We start from the raw sequence: 22,827 nt of genomic DNA on the forward strand, positions 1-22,827 counted from the left end.
CAATTTATTGTTCCTCCATTTGCAATCATCACTTGACACTCTGGTGCTGGATATAGGAAGCAATTCAATTCTTTTGCTACCCTACAATCAATAAAATTGTGGGTGCTTCCTGAATCAATCAACACTATTACCTTTTTCTTCTTGATTTGTCCTTCTATCTTGATGGTTTGAGGAGTGGTAATTCCCGCCAATGCATTACAAGATATGGTCGGATTTATTTGTTCTTCATCTAGGCTTTGTTCCTGGAATATATCCTCTTCTTTTGACCTTTCTTGCTCCTTTTCTTCTTCCTCTTCACAATCTATGTAGAATAATTTCTTCTCAGCACACTTATGACCTTTTGTGTATTTGCTATCACAATTGTAACAAAGCCCTTTTGCTCTTTTTTCTTCCAATTGTTGTGGTGTCAACCTTGTAGGTTGTGGAAGACTATGGGCAACAAAACTTCCGTCTCTATAGTTGTGAACGGTATGCTTCCTAGTTGCCATAATTTTGCTTTCCATTTTTCTTGCTAACCTGAATGCCTTCTCTAATGAATCAGGTTCCCAAAGGCGCACATCATGTTGGATATTATCCTTTAAAGACCCTATGAACACATCAATCCTATGCTCCTCTGGAATATCTTTTACCCTTATGTTCAATTTTTGGAACTCCTCAATGTGCTCCATTATTGAACCCTTTTGTTTGAGACTTATCAATTGGCTAAAAAAAGTGTTGCTTTTTGTATCCTCATAATGTGCTATCAATTCTTCCGTAAAAATTGCCCAAGTGATAAATTGTTTACGAGAACAAAGCCATTGATACCATACAAACTGATTTGGTTCCAAATATAAAGTTGCCATACGTACCTTTTGTGTGTTTTGCACATTATTGAGATCGAAGAATTGCTCCATCTGTAATATCCATGTGGCGGGATCCTTGCCATCAAACTTCCTCATATCGATTTTTGGAACATGGTGAGTCTTCGATCCAACATTAGAGTCTATGGAATCATGATTAACATTTCTTTTATTCTCATCATGAGTTTCCTTTACTGCCTTTTCACCATTAGTGACCTTTTCTTGTAGCAATTTCTTCAATTCATCCATCTTATCATCCATGCCATCAATTTTAGCGTCCATGCCATCCATCTTAGCTTCCATGCCCTTTATCTTAGATTCCACGCCATTTACCTTAGCTTTTGTTAGCTTTTGTGAGCGTGACATTTGTTGCACTTGTTCTTGTAATTTTGATATATCATGTAGCATTTCTTCCTCTTCTTCATGAGTCATGCTAGAGCTTTCAGGTTCCTTACTAGGTGTTTGCATTTTCTTTCCTCAGGGCATCAGTTACCGATAATAATGTTTTACTATGCCCTTTGAATTCCGTTAAACCAAGCTTACACAAAAATTAAAAAAAAACTACACACCTTTTTTCACTTTATAGAAGCCTGATATTGAATCTGATGTATCTCTGTAATTTCGAATCATCCAATTCTGAAAATGCTACCTGCAGTAGCCTTCTGTGTCCTCTTTCCAATGCCACAAGTCTGAGCCAAATTGGATTCTCCAAGGAAGAGTTATGTGAAATCTCCCACAGTGACTTGCTTTTAGACTGGTTCAGTAGAGCGAACTTGTACGACGTGCCACGAGTCACTGTTTCAACCTTTGAATCTGAAACACATACACAAGAAACTACAGTCCGTCCTCTTTCTGTACCTTTTTACGAAATTTCAATCCAATCCTCAGAGAGAGAGTTATGACGATTTTCCCCAGGTCACCTGTTTTGAATGTAATTCAGGAGTCTGCAAAAAGGCCAACTTCCTCAGATCATATCTCCGAAAATATTGCGCGAAAAGCTCTGAAATTCGGACCCAAGGTTCAGCGCCAATTCTTCTCAACTGAATTTTTTTTGCGACTTCTGAAACGTCACAGAGAAAAAGTTATGGCGAAAATGCCACGATGACCTGTTTGGAGCAGCGAAACCCTAGAATCCAAAGCTCTGATACCAAATGTTATGAAACCAGCTCAAGAAAAGATAGAAAAGATAAATCCACGCCTTAGAATTCAGCCTCTTCGAGGGGGCAACCTCCTTTACATTACATAAATGAACAATTCTTGGATGATACAAATGAAAATACCTCCTTTCTATATATAGGAGTCTAAGTGGTCCCAATACAATCAAAGCCTACATAACAATAATATTGTAGGGCACAACAGTAACAATGATGGGCTTCTATGTGGCATAATAGTAACAATATGGGGGTAATAGGGGCACAACAACATAAATAGGGGTATAACTACAATAGTAATGGGGTAATCACTAGTATTATAGGGACCCAACAATCGACATATGATGAATTAACTAAATCATAAGTTCACTGGATATACATTGGTTTCCTTAAGAACAGTTGCGTTCACATGCGAGTTCCCTTCACTGAAGTAGCATATGTAGATTTGATTATGGAAATGAAAAATTTATTCATTTGTAAATATTGATTCATCCCCCCCCCGTTATTATTCCCAATAATTGGTATCAGAGTAGGTCCTCTGATAGAATATTCATCGCTTGAAGGAGATCCATAGTAACAATGGGAAAGAAGCTAAAGAAGAAAGCACCTCAAAAAGAGAAGACATCTCAAAGAAATTGTGATAGTGGGATAGACGATTGGCCTTTATGTGGAGGAATCTCTTCATACTCAAAATCACCTCAGAATGAAGATGAACAAGCAAAAGAACTATCAGGTATGAGTTTGTTATCCTTTGTTGATACATTTCTCTGTTCATTTCAAGATAATGAAAGTGACAGCGAAACAACTGAATTTTCTCTTATGGGTGAAAGAGAAAGAAATCAAATAGAGATGGAATTTAAAAATCTCATAGAAACAATTACTGATCAAAAGTATCTAATTGATAAAATGGAATGTGCCAACAAAAAAGAACTTACTAGGTTAAAAGCCCAGTTGGAGGAAGGAAACAAAATAAAGAAGCGATACAAAGAATAGGAAGATCAAAGTCAAAGGTTGTAGGATGAAGTGACATCCTTCATAAATGAAGTGAATGAAAAGGACACAATAACCAAGAAACTTATAGAAAGAACCAACTACTATGAAGGTCTTGAAGCTATGGTCATTTCTCTAAAAGAAGATCTCAAAAATTCAAATAAGCAGAATGAAGAACTACTCCAAGCATTTGAAGAAAAGAAAATGAAGTTCTCGAATTAAGGCAACAAGTGGAAGAAGGAAGAAAAGATAAAGAAAGCATGAACAAGTAGTATCTTGAAAAGGAAGAGCAATATCAGGTTGACATTAATATCCTAAAAGGTAAATTAGAAGAAAAGGATAAACTTTTACAATTTCAAGATAGTACTAAGATTTTGGATGATATTCTTAGTAATCAAGTGTCTCCTACCATCAAATCTCATCTTGTTTTTCATGAAACTATTAAAGGTGAATCTAGCTCACAAACTGAAGCAAACAACTATAATGCAAAAGCTGAAATGCTCAACAAGGAGAAAAGAGGTCAACCCCATCAACAACCAAGGAAAGGAAGTCTTCAAAGAAAATCTTTTGCTCCTAACTATGGAAGCTATAATTGGTTCTTTCCTCTAATCAACAATGTTGAATGTTTTATATGTCATAATGTTGGACATGTTGTAGCCAGATGCAGAAGTAGAATGATTCAAGCTAATAACCATCACATAGAAAGATCGACAACTTCAAGGTACTTTAAGGGATATTTTTTTTCCCGCAGTATCTTTGCTCACAAAGCTATTAACTGCTATAAAGGCAATATGAAACATATAAGATGTTATTCTTGTAACAAGTTTCTTCATATAGCAAAAGAATGTAGGAACAAAATTCACCCAACATACCAAAAGGAGAAAACATCATCACACTCCAAGGTATGGAAGAAGAAGGAATTACAACTAGAAATATGTGGCATAGCTCAGTATACAGACAGAACATACTTAGGACAAACTGAGAGTATTGATGAGCCCCAGAAATGGGTAATTATATGGGCTCATTTTACCTCCTAATTCAACTTAATCCACCATTCTCATTAGTTTATTGCATGTTTTTTATTATATTTATGCTAATAGAGTGAATTGGGTTTGTCATTATGCCAAAAAGGCTAATGTGTGCTTTATACAGTTCTTTGGTAAATTCTGAGACAAAATCAAAGGTTTTAATGAGCACTTGGCAGACAAATTCATGGAAGAACAAGGGAGAGGATTTGTAGGAAGGTGTCCCCTTCATTTATGATTCCTTACCTTGAATTCTCCACCAGCAGCTTAGAGTTCAAGGGCCACCACATCGATTATCACAAGGGCAGCTGAGCAGGGCTAGTAAAGTTGATGTTAACTGCAAGTTTTGGCAGCCGAGTTCCTAAAGTTTAGGAGGACTGTTGGGGTACTCAATTTGTATAAATAAGAAGGATTAGGGCCTCAGTTTGGTTAGGCAGGAGTTATTCAGATGTTAGTTAGATTTTAGTTAGTAGGTTAGTCATTTTGTTAGTCTATTTTTGCACTTTAGTGTAGCCCTGCCTTTTAGCTCATTTTTTGAGCTTTTACTGTAAACATTTCTGGGACATGATTATTTTGTGAGTAATGGAGATAAATTTCACTTTGCACCAGCTCTGATTTTTTCTTAGGAGGTTGTAGCTCTTGGGTTTGGGCCCAACCCAAGTGCCAATACCGCCTTTGCATACTATTATGTGTTTTCTTTGCATTCATAGAATAATTTCTGCTATTTAGGTTAAGATCTTGCTTTGTTACTTAGGTTGCTTTTGATGATTAAAATAGCTTTTCATGCTTTAGGTTGATTTGATAGTTTGAATACAAAAAAATTATTCAAAAAAGGCCATCAAGCGACCGTTGATCTCACCTCTCCCTCCTTGGGACCATGAACTGAGACCAAGGCATACTTGCTGCCACAAAAACACTGTTTTTCCTTTCAATGCAATTGCATGTGTTGGATTTTTAGACGGAAAAGTGATACTAGTTCTACTTGCATATTTAGATCTATTCTTGCTTAGATTTCCATAGCTATCTTGCATGATTTCCTGTGTATAGCTTGTTGCTCATCATGATTCTGGTTTCTAGGTCAGATTAGGTCAAAGTAGATAGATCTCTGATTTTTTTTAGTCTTTCTTTGATTAGTTTCGAGAGATAGTGTGTAGATCACCTGTAATCCATCCCTACCTATCCTTCCTTCCTCACACAACCTGCTTCAACCCCAAATTCCAGATTCCTCCCCTTCATTTGCCACACTTTGCTAGTTTGAACTAATTTCTTCATGTTTGTGCAACATTGCTCCCTCCATCCTTGAACAAATCTAACCGTCTTCCTCACTCCTTAGTCTCATTTACCAGGTCCTAGACCTTTTCATATCTTCATCCATCCTCCATTTCCACTTTCCCAGCATTTTTCCTCCATCAACCCTCAAAAATCCTCCCTCGGCCATTCTTGTAGAACATCCTATAGAACCCCTGCAGACTTCTTGTAGAAGATCATGTGAGCAGTTTCTCTAGATCTGATCACTGTGAAACTCTATGGAAGGGTGCTATGGACCCCTTAGGCCCTCTTCTCACCTTCCCAACCTCCTGTAAATTCCCACTCCATTTTCTTTCGCCAATAAACCCCTGCATAGTTAAACATAGTTAAAGCACATGCATAATAATCTTGAAAAACTACTCAAAAATACAAATAGATGTGCTTTACATATTTTCCTTTATAAGTAGCTTATTCACATGCATTTCACCATTCCAAGAGTCAATGGCATCCATTTCTGCAACTTTCATCTCTTTTCTTGCACCAGTAGGGCTAGTCGGTAAAACTAGGGTTTGCATTTCCTTTAAGCTTTCAGCTTCTTTATACAAGTAGATTAGCCTCCTTTGAGTTAGCTTTCATCCATCATAGTTAAAAGTTTCTTCTAAGAGCTCATAGAAGTTTGCTTAAGCTCCTAGAAAACTTGTGCCAGCTGATCAAGTGACAGCCTGCAGCAAGAGCTAGTACTTGTGCATACAGCACCGTCGCTTCCAAGTTTGTTACAAACTACCAGGTTGATAAAAGTAAATAAGGGAGTCCTAGGAGTTGCAGTATCATTGCTACAATACTGGAGACCACCATCTTTTTGGCCTCGTTTCCAGGGAAGCGTTAGAGTATTTGTGATTGCTACTTTTCTTCTATTTTCTACTACAACCTTCTGCTAAGTAGTTTATTTCAGCAACAATAGAGTAGTTGCTTCATTTCCATTTTGCAATTTCATTTCCACAAAAGTAGATTAGACATTTCCTACTTTCATTTCATTTCAGCAAGTGTAGATTAGAATTTCAATTTTGCAAGCGTAGATTAGCATTTCAATTCTGCAATTTAAATTCTGCAAGCATAGATTAGCATTTCAATTCTGCAATTTCCATTCTGCAAGCGAGCCTAGCATTTCATTCCTACAATTTCATTTCAACAACATATATTAGTCATTTCCTGCTTTCGTTTAAATTCTGCATTTTCATTTCAACAAGATATATTTTAGTTAATTGCAGTTCAATCTATTTCAGTTTTGCAGGTACAAGCAGAAAAAAAAAAAAAAAAAAAAAAAAAAAAAAACAAAACAAAACAAAACAAAACGAAACAAAACAAAACAAAACAAAACGAAAAAAAAACAAAACAAAAAAAAAACAAAGATCAACCAAAAAGATTTCCTTTCATTCCTTGTAGGATTAGAGATAAGTCAGAAAAATTTTTGCACAACGCCCCCACTGCTTCACACAACCAACCTTCTCTCTTCTTTGATGGCTGTGATTAAGATGAATCCCTAGGTGGACAGAAAGACATATTTGAAGAACCTCTAGGGGAGAAAAAGAAGAAAACATTCCTCTGGAGCAAATGGCTGAAAACAGAAATGTTGGGAGCAATACCTTTTCTTCCAAATCATCCATTGAAGGTGAAATTGGAAGCATGTGGGAAGATTGCAAGAGCAATATGAGGTAGTTTCTTGCCATGCAAATGGATACCTTGCAGATCCAAAGGAAGCAAGAGGAAGCCGAGAGGGCTCTGGCCATCTTTTGTCCTAGGTGCACTAGAAAGCATCCTAGGAATGAATGTCCATTTCCCTCCATAGAAGTGTGTTTTGTCTGTGAAAGAGACAATCCTATGAACCAGTGCCCTTCCTTACCCGACCTCAAAGCTGCATATCAGAGGGCCAAAGGAGCCACTGAACCACTCTATTATATGAACCAAAGGAGGCCACATGGACTCATACCTTACCAGCAGGGAATCCAAGGGACATCCTAGACTTATTACAACCCCTATCAAGCCACTTCCATGCCTTCTTGTGGTCCCCCTACTCATCCTTCTTGTTCCACGCCCCCTCCTTGGTCACATCCATCTCAATATCATGCTCAACCAGCTACTCATCCATTTCACCCCTATGCTCAGACACAGCCTCAGTGGAATGCACCTCATCAGGGATGGAGGCCCCAGTACAACTCTCCTCTCACTCCTTTGCCTCCACCACCTGCCCAACCACAACCCCATCCACATCCATCTCAAATATACAGCCCCACTCAACTACTCGTACCACCATTTCTGAACCTGCACATTGGAGTAGCTCAACCCAATTATAATGATGAGGCACAACATGTCCAAACAACTCCTCTTGAGCTCAATGATATTCACCATAGCTCAGGAAGAGTATTACGAAAAAGAGATTATATTGATAGCATTGAAGGACCACATCCAGCAAAAGAAGATTCAAAAGAGAAGATCAAAGAACCATGGGCTACACTTGATAAAGAGAAGACAACAGAATCAGAGACCGAGAGAGCTCCCTCATGGTTGCCATCAATTCCTCCATGTATTCAAGAGGAAGATGAACAGAAAAAGGAAGATGTGAAGGTCATGATAAAAGGTGGCATGAAGAATGATCCAGATCAGCAAAAGGACCAAGGATATCAGAGCTATATTGAGATATGGTTCCAGGCGGTCACTAAGTTGCAACAGTACTCTCTTCCTCGGCTATGCTTGATATTTTCAAAGTCAAATCATTTGGTCTCTGAAATTTGGACACCTGTCAAAGTACCCATTTCAAGCCTCCACATCATCTTGTCTATCATCTCGATGTGCACATGGCTCCATTGGAAGTATTCTTATACTTGAAAATGATTTTGTTTTTCAAGTATGGTAGGGTAGAAAAAAAGAAAAAAGAAAAAAGAAAAAAATGAAAATAAAAGGAAAATAAAAATCTAAGGTGAACACCTCCTTGGAGGCGCCTCAGATTGGCTCATTGATTGAAAACCTCCATGTGGCAGTCAATGGGCTAGAAGGAAGAGAAAAGAAAAAGAGAATAATATCCCTGGGTGAAAACGTCCATTGGAGGCAACCAAGGTAGGCAATTAGGGTGAAAACCTCCATGAGGCACCCTAGTTGTTTTCAAAAAAAAAAAAGAGAAAAAGAAAGAAGAAAAGAGAAAAAGAAAAATAAACCTAATTTCTCTTGAATAATTGCAGGTTGCAAGAAGAACATTGCAGGTTAGGAAGATCACACAAAGAAAAGACAGAAGTCAGCACTAGGCTGCAAGCATCCCTCACAATCCATTCCTCCATGACCACTACCCTTTCCCAAGATTTGGCCTCATTCGGACTGAGATTTCACCTTCTACAAGAAGTTCTGTGTCTTCTACAAGAAGATCCTGTAGAGCCTACAAACAAGCCAAAATTGATCTCCGAAGAGGACCCGAAGGTTGGGAATCTATCCATGAGGCCTGTAAACATCTCTGCTTCCATCCATCGCCATATGTCACCTTTTTCCATCTCCATACACCTCCATTGTACTCATTTTTTTATGTTCCTGCATAGTCACACACAAAAATCCTGTTTTCTTCATACTTCCAGCAAAAACTCTTTAATGAAAAATCAAGCAGCAATTTTTCGCTCACCATAATTGTTATCATCCATCTAGATTCCTCATTAGCCGAGACCCAAGTCTGCATTACAGCCCAAGCTCATTTTTTCCTTACCATGCAAAAACTGCAGAATGCTCTAATACAAAAATACATAGAGCAGAAATTTGGTTCTTCCGTAACTTGAAAACCATGCATCCATTTAAAAAACTGTTTTATGGGGAGTTGTATAGGGATGATGGCAACATGCACAAGAAATTTCAGCTAGTTCCAGTGCACGGTTTCCAAGAAATTAGCTTCCATCACCTTTAGGTATTTTTTCATTTTCTCCATATTTGTGAATCCATTTAAAAACTTGTTTCATGGGGAGATGCATATGGGTGACAGTAACATTCCCAAGCAATTTCAGCCAATTCTAGTGCACGACTTTTGAGAAATTAGCCACCATCACCTTAAGCCATTTTCTATTTTTCTTGAAATCCGTGCATCCATTCACCACAATTTTTCTATGGGAGGTGCATAATGATGATAGAAACATGCTCAAAATGTTTCAGGTCAATCCGGTCTATTGTTTGGGAGCTATGGACAAAAAAATTCGTTGTCCTGCAAAAATCCAACATCAGCAGCATGAGGGTGCAAATCTAAGAGTTGAAACAGACTCCTGCAGCTTAGATCCAGCCAGAGAATACCTGCATAAGAAAAAGCCATGTATCAGCAAGCAGACTAGCATGCATCCACAGAAACAAAGGCATGCAACAGAAGGAAAGGCCACAACACCTCACAGCATACGCATTCAACTTCCAGGTACGTGACTAAACCCATTCCTCTGTTCCATGAATGTAATTTAAGAACTGCATGGACAGTGAGATGGTTGTGATTAAACAAGATCAGATAGAACCTCGTCTAGTTCAAACAATGCTCATTGGGTGCAAGTGGCATGTCTGCTCAGCCATCTCAAGAAGAAAATTGAAAATAGGTAGTGGTGGCTATTTAAACTCCAACATAATTGATGGAAGTGATTACGGTCAAGCAGCATACAATTTCATAACAGCACTGCAGTCTGCATGGGGCCAACGTACATCCGGCCACCTCATCTCCTCACCACAAATCATGCCAGTAGTTAAAAGAAAACTCAGTTAATGCATTCACCACTCTTTGTTACTGTGCCTTCATGACGTTCTCGACTAGAGTACGCATCTACTACTTCTAGAGCAGATAACTAGTCATCCTCCGCCAGATTTCTACATGTTTTTTTTTGAAAATATTCCGCCTATCGGGCTTTACAAGAAGCACAGTTTCATTCTACAGGAACAATGTCTACAGGAAGATTTCTACAGAAGGGCAGAGAGCAGTTCTGCAGCAAGAAATTTTGAGATTTTTGTCAAAATTCGAGCTTGAAAAGAGGTAGGCTCGGGAAACTGCTCTGCATATGATATATTTATATAAGGTGGAGGATTAAAAACATAGTATTGGGTTGAAAGAAAGGAAAGTAAAGCTTAAAAGTATGCGTGTTTTTTTCCTTCTCTGAGTTCTACACAGTCTCTCCATTTTTCTTCTCTGCATCCAAAATCTTCCTTTTTCTTTCTCACATTCTTCTGAAAAAAGGGATGCAACCATAGAAGCCAACCTGTGAAAAACCAAATTTGCAAGACTGTCCACTCTCTGAAGAAAAAACATTGTGTTATAAATATTCTCTGTTCTATCAAAAGTATTGATTTTTCTCAAAACCCGAGAAGCAAATTCAAGTTGGAAACAGTTTGAAGAAAAAATTACAAATTGATGTTGTGAAAAAGAACATGATAAATTCTTGATTCCAGAAAGACAAACCTCAGCCATTTCTCTATTTCTGATTTTGAAAGTTTGGTTCATCCCTCCTCACCTGAACATTTCCAGCAGTCACTACACATCATGATAGGGATATTTTTAGAAATTTGGTAGGGGAAGATGAGGAGGAAATAGAAAAAGAGGAAAATACCAAAATGGAGAAAGAAGAACTTGAAACAGAGGAGGAAATCAAAACAGAAAATGAGAAGGAAGACCCAAAACAGAAAAGAAAAAGACTAAAGCAGAGAAGGCAGAAACTAAACAAGATGAGAAGAAAACCAAAACAGAGCTTGAGGAAGCAAAGCTAACAAAGCCAAAGAAGACAAAAGAAGAGAAAAAAGGAAGAAGAGACACACCCTGAGATATCAGTGCCATAAGCAGAAATAGTGGGCATTGAAATTTCTACAGGAAGTGAAGAAAAAGAACACCAGGAAGAGAAATCCCCTGAAATGTTGGCAAGGGAGGTAGCATCTGGTCTCACTACCCTGAGCACACCAATTCAGCCAAAAGAAAGAGAAAAATCCAGGCCTCCATGTATTTTAAGGCCAGGAAAAGCATAAGAATTCAAACAAATAGAATAGGAGGAGCGGTGGAAGGACATGGACAAGAAGGCAGAATTTTATGGCGCACATGTGTAGACCACATCAGAAACTTGGGATGATAGGGAGGCCACTAGGGCCATCAAATATGAAGAGATAGATTAGTTTCTCAGAGGTTGAGCAAAACTTTCAGTAGGGGGTTGATGATGAGCCCCAAAAATGGGTAATTATATGGGCTCATTTTACCTCCTAATTCGACTTAATCCACCATTCTTATTATTTTATTGAATTTTTTTTATTATATTTATGCTAATAGAGTGAATTGGGTTAGTCATCATGCCAAAAAGTCTAATGTGTGCTTTATGCAGCTCTTTGGTCAATTTTGAGACAAAATCAAAGGTTTTAATGAGCACTTGGCAGCCAAATTCGTGGAACAACAAGGGAGAGGATTTTTAGGAAGGTGTGCCCTTCATTTATGAGCCCTTACCTTGAATTCTCCACCAGCAGCTTGGAGTTCAAGGGCCACCACATCAATTATCACAAGGGCAGCCGAGCAGGGCTAGTATAGTTGTTGTTAACTGCAAGTTTTGGCAGCCGAGTTCCTAAAGTTTAGGATGACTGTTGGGGTTGTCAATTTGTATAAATAAGAAGGTTTAGGGCCTTAGTTTGGTTAAGTAGGAGTTAGTCAGATGTTAGTTAGATTTTAGTCAGTAGGATAGTCATTTTGTTAGTATATTTTTGCACTTTAGTGCAGCTTTGCATTTCAGCTCATTTGCGAGCTTTTGTTGTAAACATTTCTAGGACATGATTATTTTTTGAGTAATGGAGATACATTTCAATTTGCACCAGCTCGAATTTTTTCTTAGGAGGCTGTACCTCTTGGGTTTGTGCCCAACCCAAGTGCCAGTACCTCCTTTGTGTACTATTATGTGTTTTCTTTACATTCATAGAATAATTTATGCTATTCAGGTTAAGATCTTGCTTTGTTACTTAGGTTTCTTTTGATGATTAAAATAGCTTTTCAAGATTCAGGTTGATTTGATAGTTTGAATACAAAAATTTCTTCAAGAAAGGCCATCAAGCAACCCTTGATCTCACCTCTCCCTCCTTGGGACCATGAGCTGAGACCAAGGCATACTTGCTGCCAAAAAAACACTGTTTTGCCTTTCAATGCAATTGCAAGTGTTGGATTTTTAGACGGAAAAGTGATACTAGTTCTACTTGCATATTTAGATCTGTTCTTGATTAGATTTCCATAGTTATCTTTCATGATTTCTTGTGCATAGCTTGATGTTCATCATGATTCTGGTTTCTAGGTCAGATTAAGTCAAAGTAGATATATCTCTGAGTTTTTTTAGTCTTTTTTTGATTAGTTTTGAGAGATAGTATGCATATCAGTTGTAATCTATCCCTACCTATCCTTCCTTCCTCACACAACCTACTTCAACCCCAAATTCTGGATTACTCCCCTTCATTTGCCACACTTTGCCAGTTTGACCTAATTTCTTCATGTTTGTGCAACATTGCTCCCTCCATCCTTCAGCAAATCCAACCGTCTTCATCACTCTTTAGTCTCATTTACTAGGTCCTAGACCTCTTCATAACCTCATCCATCCTCCATTTCCACTTTTCCACCGTTTTCCCTCCATCAACCCTCAAAAATCCTCCCTCGGCCCTTCCTGTAGAACATCATGTAGAACCCTTACAGACTTCCTGTAAAAGATCATGTGAGCAGTTTCTCGAGATCTAATCACTGTGAAACTCTCTGGAAGGATGCTAGGGACCCTTTAGGCCCTCTTCTCACCTTCCCGACCTCCTGCAAATATCCACTCCATTTCCTTTCGCCAATAAATCCCTGAACAGTTAAACATAGTTAAAGCACATGCATAATAATCCTGCGAAATTACTCAAAAATACAAAAAGATGTGTTTTCCATATTTTCCTTCAGAAGTAGCTTAGTCACATGCATTTCACCATTCCAAGATTCAATGGCATCCATTTCTACAACTTTCATTTCTTTTCTTGCACCAGTAGGGCTAGTCGGTAAAACTAGGCTTTGCTAGGGTTTGTGTTTCCTTTAAGCTTTCAGTTTCTTTCTGCAAGTAGATTAGCCTCCTTTGAGTTAGATTTCATCCATCATAGTTAAAAGCTTCTTCTAAGAGCTCATAGAAGTTGGCTTAAGCACCTAGAGGACTTGTACCATCTGATCAAGTGACAGCCTGTGGCAAGAGCTAGTACTTGTACGTACAACGCCGTCGCTTCCAAGTTTGTTACAAACTGCCGAGTTGATAAAAGTAAAGAAGGGAGTTCCAGGAATTGCAGCATCATTGCTGCAATACTGGAGCCCACGAAGTATAAAATTTCGTTGTTATAATTCTCATACACAAGTATCATGAAGAAAAGGCACGTATATACGTGAGTTCGAAGCTACATAGTCATGTACATGTTGGTTTGATGAAGTAGTGGGACAGACTCAGAAAAATGATCTGATATGGTTCAAACAATTATCAATTATAGTTTCTGTCTTGGTAATTGACGACTACAGTTTGTGGATGTTATTTAGAACTTATTTTGATCCTCATAAGTTGTTGATGACTTGATGTATATCTAATTGATGATGATGCCTTGATATTTCTTACTGATATATGTAATGATTAGATCTGATAGTGAATAGGTGGCACAGGCTCAAGGGGAGAATATGTTATGCTTCTAATATTGCATTGTTGCCATTATGTTTAGAAGTCTTTGGTACCTAATGATTCCTATCAATGGTAATGATGCTTATGTGGCTAAAGTGTTTAAATGATACAACATGCTATGTTGTGGTTATGAGTTGCCTATGATGATGATACTTGTATTGTTTGGGGTTACATAGTTGTTATTCAGATCAAATTTATGGGTGAATATGGATGATTTTTGATGATGCATACAATACACATATGCTGCTTACATGATGATATTCATAAGGACAAGGAGAAGTACAAAGCTCGAGTACACAACTTCATTATTTGGTGATGAGCCACTCATTTCTTTTATGCTACTCTCATCATGCCTTCAAAGATGCATAAAGTTTAGATGGTGCAGTTATGATGCAGGATTCCTATAGTTCTTGGCTCTCACATGGTTAAGGATTGTCGTTGTTGATGGTATCAAGAAAGATTGACAAATGACTATGAGCTCATGGTTTGCTAGATACATACTGTCATCTCTTTGATTGATACACACTATGCGGATACATGGATGATTACTTGGTTGGCCAAGAGAATGGTGTTATTGCAGTTCTCATGAAGGCATAGTTATTTGAAGACATGGATATTTAGAGATATGGTTTACTTAGCCACATAATGATGATGGCTTCTTACTTTGTGATGATAGGTTTTAATACTCACATATGTTAATTATCATGGTTGACACTTATCAGATGTGGGATGTTCCCCAGTGATGATACATGGTTGATATAGTGAGGGTTCTTGTGGAAATATCATGCAGTTCTCTATAATGATGTTGTGATCATAAATGATGACTATGGTGTTTTCACATACATATGATATGATGTGAATGTTTTTGTGTTATTGATTGGAGATATGACAAATGCTTAGTTTATTCATGGAAGGTTATGATAAGGCTCTTTCTTCTAAGGAAACAAAGAAAGTTGATCTTGATGAGATCAAGAAGATGAGTTGATATCTGTAGGTAGCATACTTTATCACAGGTTGATGATAATTACATTGTCTTATATTGGGAGTTGATGATGGACATATACAAGTTGTTGGTATGGATGTTGCTGACAGATACTTATGGTGCATATCATATATGGTGTATGATAGTTGCTGATGACTATCATGGTCTTTTTCAGATCTTTGGTCTTTTTTATAAGTGTCATATATATAATTTGATGTAAAGGTCATATAAAGGCCCGTAATATGTCTCTATCTGTCATAGTCTTTTAGTGAGTCATTTTTGTTTAGCTGATGTAACTTGTAACCCCACTATGTATGGGAATAATGATGTAATAATTTCTATATTTCAGTCATGTATAAACAATTGGTATATCCCCACTTGGTTGGGTAGATGAGTCCAATTTGTTATATCCCCACCTAGCTGGGAAATTGATGAATGTATGAGTCATTGGTGATAGAAAGTTCATACTCACATAGTTGAGTTATAGAGTCATGTTATTCCTTTGGAAAATAATTTTTGCAAACTCTGCATGTGCTCAGGGGGAGCATGGATGGTATCGTGCATCTCAACATCTACAAAGGGGGATTTTATTCAGAGAATTCAGCATGTGCCTAGGGGGAGCATGATCAATGCTCATATTCAGTTGTTCAGATATAAAATTCTTCATTTTGGTCAGCCCTTTACCCTTGATATCAAAGGGGGAGAGTCTCTTCATTCGCCCTTTGCCCTTGATGTCAAAGCGGGAGACTATTTTGGTGTTGCTTGTTATCTCTAGTAATTTCTACAACTTGTAGTAATCAACGTCGACATGATTTTCATCAAGTTTAAATGGGGAGATTGTTAGCATTATGATACATGTGTTGTACTTGATCGCAACACACTTGTAGCAGAACAACTCACTTGTATATGGTAATTAGATGAATGTATGTAACTAGATGAATCTACAGGAGAGATATTAGATGTGATAGAATGCATGGAAGTTGTGTTTATAGATGTGACAAAATGCATGGTATTTCAAAGGAATCAGTTCAAAAGTAGTGAACAATTGAAAATCACATTATAACAGGCCTATTCAGAGGGAACAGAGTAATGGTACAAAAGAATAGGATGAAGAAAGAAAGGACTATAGATCAGAATCAAGAAGTTGAAGAAAAAGGACATTTTCAGGTACGTTAAGTTGTATACGTAGGTTCACTATACAAAAAGAGTGCTTCCTTGGGGGTTTATTGTACAAAAAGAGCGTATACATATGCACACACTTTCATAGAAGAAAATGTTCATATGGTATGAAAAATTAAGGAAATTAAGGTGAAATAATACCAAGGTTCAATACCATGGTATTAGCCCAAAATATTGAACAGAGTAACGGTTATTTGATCCCGTCTAAGAATACCACAGGCTCTAAGTGTTGTTTTGATATGAGGTATTGAGAAACACTAAAACTATATAATGAGGAGAAGATCAAAGGGCTAAGCGTAGAAGTAATGAATATCTTAGGAAGTGTTAGATAAAAAGCAAATATACATGTTAAGGGTTTCTGATGCTTTTCTTGATATGAACTAAGTATGCACCTAAGTGTTTGATGATGGATGATATCTAATGATTGATCGAGATCATAATGACTTATCATTATGTGATCTGATAATGGATAGGCTAGATCTGATTGCTAATGCACGTTTTATCCTTTGTATGTGATGATCTGGGTATGTATGAAGTCTGTATTGATGAGCGAATTTATAAGTAAGTATTTGCAGATATATAAGTTGGTTCGCTTTGGTGAAGGTGTGTATACAAGCTAGTTCGGCTCTTCCAAGTAGTGTATGCAAAACAAAAGTTTGATGTTGAGGAATGCATGATCTATCATATCAGTGCTACTATTTTACTAGTGTTTGTTAATGAAGTCTTGTTAAATCTAAAAGTAAAATTGAATGCATAAAGAGTTTGTGTCTAATTGATTAATTAATTTAGTAAGAAAGGTGATCCTTCCTGCTATCTCTTTAGAACACTATAAATTGATAGTAGATCTTCAGAATGTCACTAATTTGTATAGTTTGTGGTTTAGAGGTTTTATGACTCAGTATCTTTAGTGGTATACATAGGATGGGCTAAAGGAAGTTGTGTATGCATGCAAGTTGGCTTCATTGAAAGAGCGTATATAGTTTGACACATGATTTTTGAGGTTACAGTTGGTTCTGGCTTTGGATGCGGTGTTGTAGGTTTAGATCTATGTACTGGTTATAGTGATCTGTCTGTTCTAGTTGATTGGTGGAATTTGATTAAGTTTGAATGAATGCTTGATTCAGTTTTGTCAGAGTTTTAGTGATTGTTGATTCAGTATGTCAGAGGTTTCAGTGATTTATTGATTCAGTTTTGGTTGATTCAGAGATTGATGATTGAGTTTTAGTGGTTGGTTTTGATTGTTGTATTGCAATGGTGATTGATTTTGAGCTTCAATGTTACTAATGGATCCAGTGTGAAAAATTATAAAACATGGTCTGTGGAGGATACTGAGGGTTGGATCCTTCAATGAGGAAGTCGAAGCTTCCTGCTAATAGTAGCTGGTGATTTGATCATGGGTTGGAGCTCCCTTCCACTAGCAGCTGGAGAACGAGTGAAGGTTGTGGCCTTCTATAGGTCGGAGCCTACGTAGTAGTAAAGATATCAGCTACTACCAGAACTAGGGGATTGTAGCTCCCTTCCAGTAGAAGTTGGAGAATGAGAGAAGGTTGTATCCTTCTGCAGGTGGGTACCTTCATACTGGTATGAACCTGCACTAGTACACAATTGTAAACAGATTATTCTTTATATTAAAAGAAGACAGAGACAACAATAGCAGGTGGTTTTTCTCCCGCATTGGGTTTCCACCTTAAATATTGGTGTTCCTGTGTCTTGCTTGTGTGTGATGCTTTATTATGTTATTACTGCACATGGTTATTGTTTAATGTTTAAATAACGTATTGATTAACTGATTAAAGATTGACATATGATGAATTAACTGAATCATAAGTTCACTGGATATACGTTGGTTTCCTTAAGAATAGTTGCGTGCACACACGAGTTCCCTTCACTGAAGTAACGTATGTATATATGATTATGGAAATGCAAAAGTTATTGATTTGTAAATATTGATTCACCCCCCCTCAGTATTATTCCCAACAGCAAGGAGGAATGAAGCGTGGTGGGAAGAGGATTGATGAGTCTGGCAGCTACTTGGAAACTGACCTAGAATAAATTCAACGTTGCTACCTAGAGAATTGCTAAGAATTAATACAACCTTTACTATTTCAGATGGAAACAACTAAGAGAATAAAAAGGGAGGAACACGTAGAGATGGTAGCCACCGTGGACAGAATATAGTACTTCTAGTGCCAAGTTTGTCAGCGAGTGGTTGTGGTTTGGTTTGGCTATAACATGCTCTCCGAAAAGGTGGAAAAGCTAGATTCATTGATCACTCACTTCGAAGGGCATGTCCAACGGGCCTTTCACCCATCGCCTCCTCCATGAATAGCCATAGATAACCCAACATCAATCACTTTTGATGAATAGCATGATCACAAATGCCCTCTTGGTATTTCGTATTTTTTGGAGTCACTGTCTCTCTCAGGTTGGGAATTTTTCTCTATCATCCTTTTTGTATTTTTGTCACCTCTTGCATATAGTGGTAAAAAAGCTTGGTTGGGGTGAGACCACCTATTTTTTGAAACTTTGGATGTATATATTTTATGCTAGTTGAATAGAATATTGATTTACAAAAGAAAAGAAACACTAATTTCTAGATGCATAAGGTCATACTTTTCTTCATCAACGTATCTTTATTTCAAAACTCAGATCTAAAATTTTTCAAGGAAGTGGAGTTTAACATCCCTATGTATCCATCCTAAATAGTATGTCCTTTGATATGTAAAGGTAGGGAGTACTAACATTGGAACTAAAGTTTTCAAATTTAATTTCAAAACTCTTAGATTAAAAATGAGAATTATCCAGTATTTATGGTTCTAAAAAAACTACTTGAAAGAAAAAGAAAGCCTCTAGAATGACTTCGAAATTCCAAGTTTAAACATAAAACATCATCACTAAGTGAGATATAAGTATAAATTTTTATTTACATAGGGATTTTTTAAACGTTGTTTAGCATCAATTTTGGACATTCTTTGATTTTCCAAAGGACCATGTTGCAGTTCATCAATTTCTATAAGTTTCTTTGAGCAATATTTGTATATATACGCCAATATTACAAGTGTCATTTTAAGAGGTAAATAGGAACTTGGTGGTTTCATATGAATTGATATCTATCATTCTATAATGCTTTCTGCATATCTAATTGTTAGGTCTTCATATCTAAGGTTGACATTTCCTTAAGGAATTTGGAAAGGGATTTAGGCTCCCTGACTTCTAATAACAACATTGAGAAAATCTATTACTATTTTACTACTACCCTTTCGACCACCATTAGCAAGTTCTCTAATAAGACTTCATATAACAAAAACACTAGAACCTCCAATCCTTGGTATGACAAAGACTCTAAGATTTCTAGGAAAGAAATCAAAGATGCTACGAATGAAAGCATTAAGATCCATAATATAAGTATTTACAAATATCTCATTTAGAGGAATAAAAGGTCATATATTAATAAGAGACAAGAGCATCTTCTCTACCTTTCTAAAGTTGCGCCCAAATTTTTTTGGCAAAAATCGATTGTTCATAAAACTACAGGTAAGCATTCTATCCCCCTAGAAAAATCGGTAACTATCTTAAGAAGTTATATGACTCTTCAGACACCATGGGCACCATCCTAAACACTCCTATTAAGGATAATATTTTTTCTCTAGAAGACATTAAGTTTGGGATTCATAAGCTAGCTAATCGGAAATCCAGAGATATTCAATGTTGCCAAGCTAAGATCTTTAATATGGGAAAATCTATCCTCACTCATCATCTTCCCAAGATTCTCAATTTAGTTGTAAAGCATGGCTTCCGTAAGCTTTGGACACAAAGCCTTATTGTGCCTATCTTAAAAAATGGGGACAAAAGTGTTCCCTCTAATTACAAGACCATTATGGTTAGCCACATCCTAGCCAAGGTTTATGGGCTCATTCTAGAAACAAAGCTTAGCCTTTGGCTTAAGAACGAGGGGAAAAGGGCTAAAAGGCAAGATGGTTTTAGGAGACATCACTCAACCATCGACCACCTTGTCACTCTTTGGATCAATGTAGTGGAATGTCATAATAGAAAAACCAATCTCTTATGCTCATTTGTGGACCTTACAAAAGCTTTCGACACTGTCCCTCGAAATAAGCTCTCAGAGAGGCTTGGAGAGATCACGATTATTCCTAAAATGAGGGTTGTTGTAATCTTCCTCTATGAGACTACCATTTCCAATATTAATACCAACGAATGTTGGTCTAAAGATATTAAATGCAATACCATGGTTAATGAAGGTTGTCCCCTTTCGCCTACCCTTTTTGGTATTTACATTGATAAACTAGAGGAGTGTCTTGAAATTGTGGGCTGCAAAGGAAACGAGCTCACTAGTATTATCATTTCTCTTATCCTTTTTGTTAGCACTCATAATTAAACTCAAGGTTGAGAAAGGAAATTTCGAGGTAACCACAGACCAAGCTTTCAATCTGGCATTTAGCCTTACCAGACCAAAGAGGGCTCTCTTTGCCAACAAGATGTGGCCACAATAAATGAAATTTTAGGCTAGATATGGAGTGTGAGGATTTGTTTGAAAGGTTTTGGGTCGAAACAGAAAGAGAAAGGACGATTTGGGCTATGGAATAGATGCCAGTTTCTATTGGAAAACTTGGGGCAAAGTAAGTGCCATGTTTAGCCAGATAGAAGATTGTAAATGTGAGAAGAATAGGGGAGAAATCCCACTACCCTGCAGGCATCAAAGAGGGGATGGATCTGTAGTAGCAGCTTTAGACAAACAAGAAACATAGGGTTGCTCAACAGATCGTCTAACCAACGATGAATTCTGCAAAGACAACCACTACATCTAGCAGCAAAATCATCATGAAAGGAGCATCATAGGGGATGTATTCCTAACATATATCTTAGATAATGTTGTAACAAGGTAGAAAAACATAATGTATAAATGAATTTATGAGAAAACAATATTGGACATTTAAGCACCATGACGAATCCCAGGTCCAAAGGGCATAAAACTGCTTGATTAAAATGATATTCAGGAAAAATTGACAAAATACCAAGCAGCCTCTCTGCTACCAAAATCGAACATCTACATCTTCCTCAATCACTCTATATATACTCTATTACATATTAAATATGATTTACTAAACATAGGAATCAAAATAATTATAATAGAGAAAACAAACAAACACCTAAACTTTTTTTATGCGGTAAAATAAAATAAATCTAACTTATAACTAAGGAATAAAATCACAAAAAAATAGAACGATTGATTTGTTGCCACAACTCGAATTGCCTACCTAAGTTTGTTTTGGAACATCGCTAGAAATCAGGGATAATCTGGGATGTTGATCAAATCATCCTCCACTTGTGCTCTGTAGATGGCTTGAATGCACAAAAATCTTTGCCCTCTATTTGTTGAATGATTCGAATACTGCCACCTCTCCTTTGAAAAATTTAGCGCTGCTAATTTCATGGTTGGTTGTTGAGTTAAACACTCTGATTTCTGTGAACTCAATTTCAAACTCCCCTTCTTCGAGAAGCATTGACCACAGGTGCATTGAGTGAAAGCATTCAAAAAATTTCCACTGTCTTCATCTATGATAACCCACTTCTCAAATAGAAATTTCTGAGGTATAAAGTTAATAGCCGAAGTTACAATAACTGACCGAGATCTTTCCTTGTGTACAAGCTTATAAATGGTGTCAATAATAAAGAGCACTCTACGACCTTGTAGAAGTTGCCACCTATTCAAAACCTTTGTTGTAAATATCTCATGAGAGGCCATCAAAAATCCACATTTTTACTGTTTGCAACCTTCTCCACATACTCAACAACCCTTTTCTTCTCTTCATTATCACCAAGATACAGTGCTTTGAAGACACAACGACACGAGCCATCTCCACCCATAGGCAATGCAGTTTGAAGCATTGAGATCACAGCTTTGATTACCTTTTTCCGATAAAAATCCACACCATGCACATTAAATGGAATCTTTCGAGCATGTAGAATTCATCGGAACAATTTTCCTGAGACCTGTCGATGGTACAGGATGGCTATGTTGGAAAATAAGCATTCACCTTTAGAGTTCACCAAGGTAGCTAGCAGGATATTATCGACAACAAATGCACATTAGGCATCCTCATTTCGAAATTCTCTTATAATAGTTTTATTCACCAGACACATTATCTACAAAAACGTGCTTTGAGGGACAATGTTTTACATTGTTTTGAATAAGAGAAGATGCGGCATAAAAAATGCATCATGTTGAGTGATAATTTTGATGCAACCTAACCTCATTATGAGAAGGGAAGTCTTTCCAAAACAAATCAAAACCAAAAATGTCAGCTCCGTTGAAGGTAAAAATTGACTGGTCATCATTTCCAACAATAGTAATACGATTACGGGAAAAAAGCACTTTCAACAGATAGTACTGCATGATGCTTGTATCCTGAAATTCATCTACCAAAATAGCAGTCCATGTATTTTGGCATTTCTCTATGCGTAGTGCTAAACCCAGGAGCGCAGCGCCACAGTGCTATGCATAGTGCCACACTCCCAAAAGCAAAGTGCCACAGCCAGGAGCGCAGTGCCACAGCCAGATTAGCTTGACTTTCAATTTTGTTTTTGACTAGACTTCAAATTTTGACTTGTGTGTGTTGTTTGATGCAGGGGCGCCGAGCTGGACCTTTTTCTGTTAGCTGACTTGCAGTTTGAGGAGGAAAAACTGCTTCCAGATCCTTGCACTAT

The sequence above is a fragment of the Pinus tabuliformis genome, chromosome 9 (genome assembly GCF_031772625.1).
Source record: "Pinus tabuliformis cultivar Carrire ecotype Pingquan chromosome 9, CPIR1, whole genome shotgun sequence".
Classification (NCBI taxonomy): Eukaryota; Viridiplantae; Streptophyta; class Pinopsida; order Pinales; family Pinaceae; genus Pinus; species Pinus tabuliformis.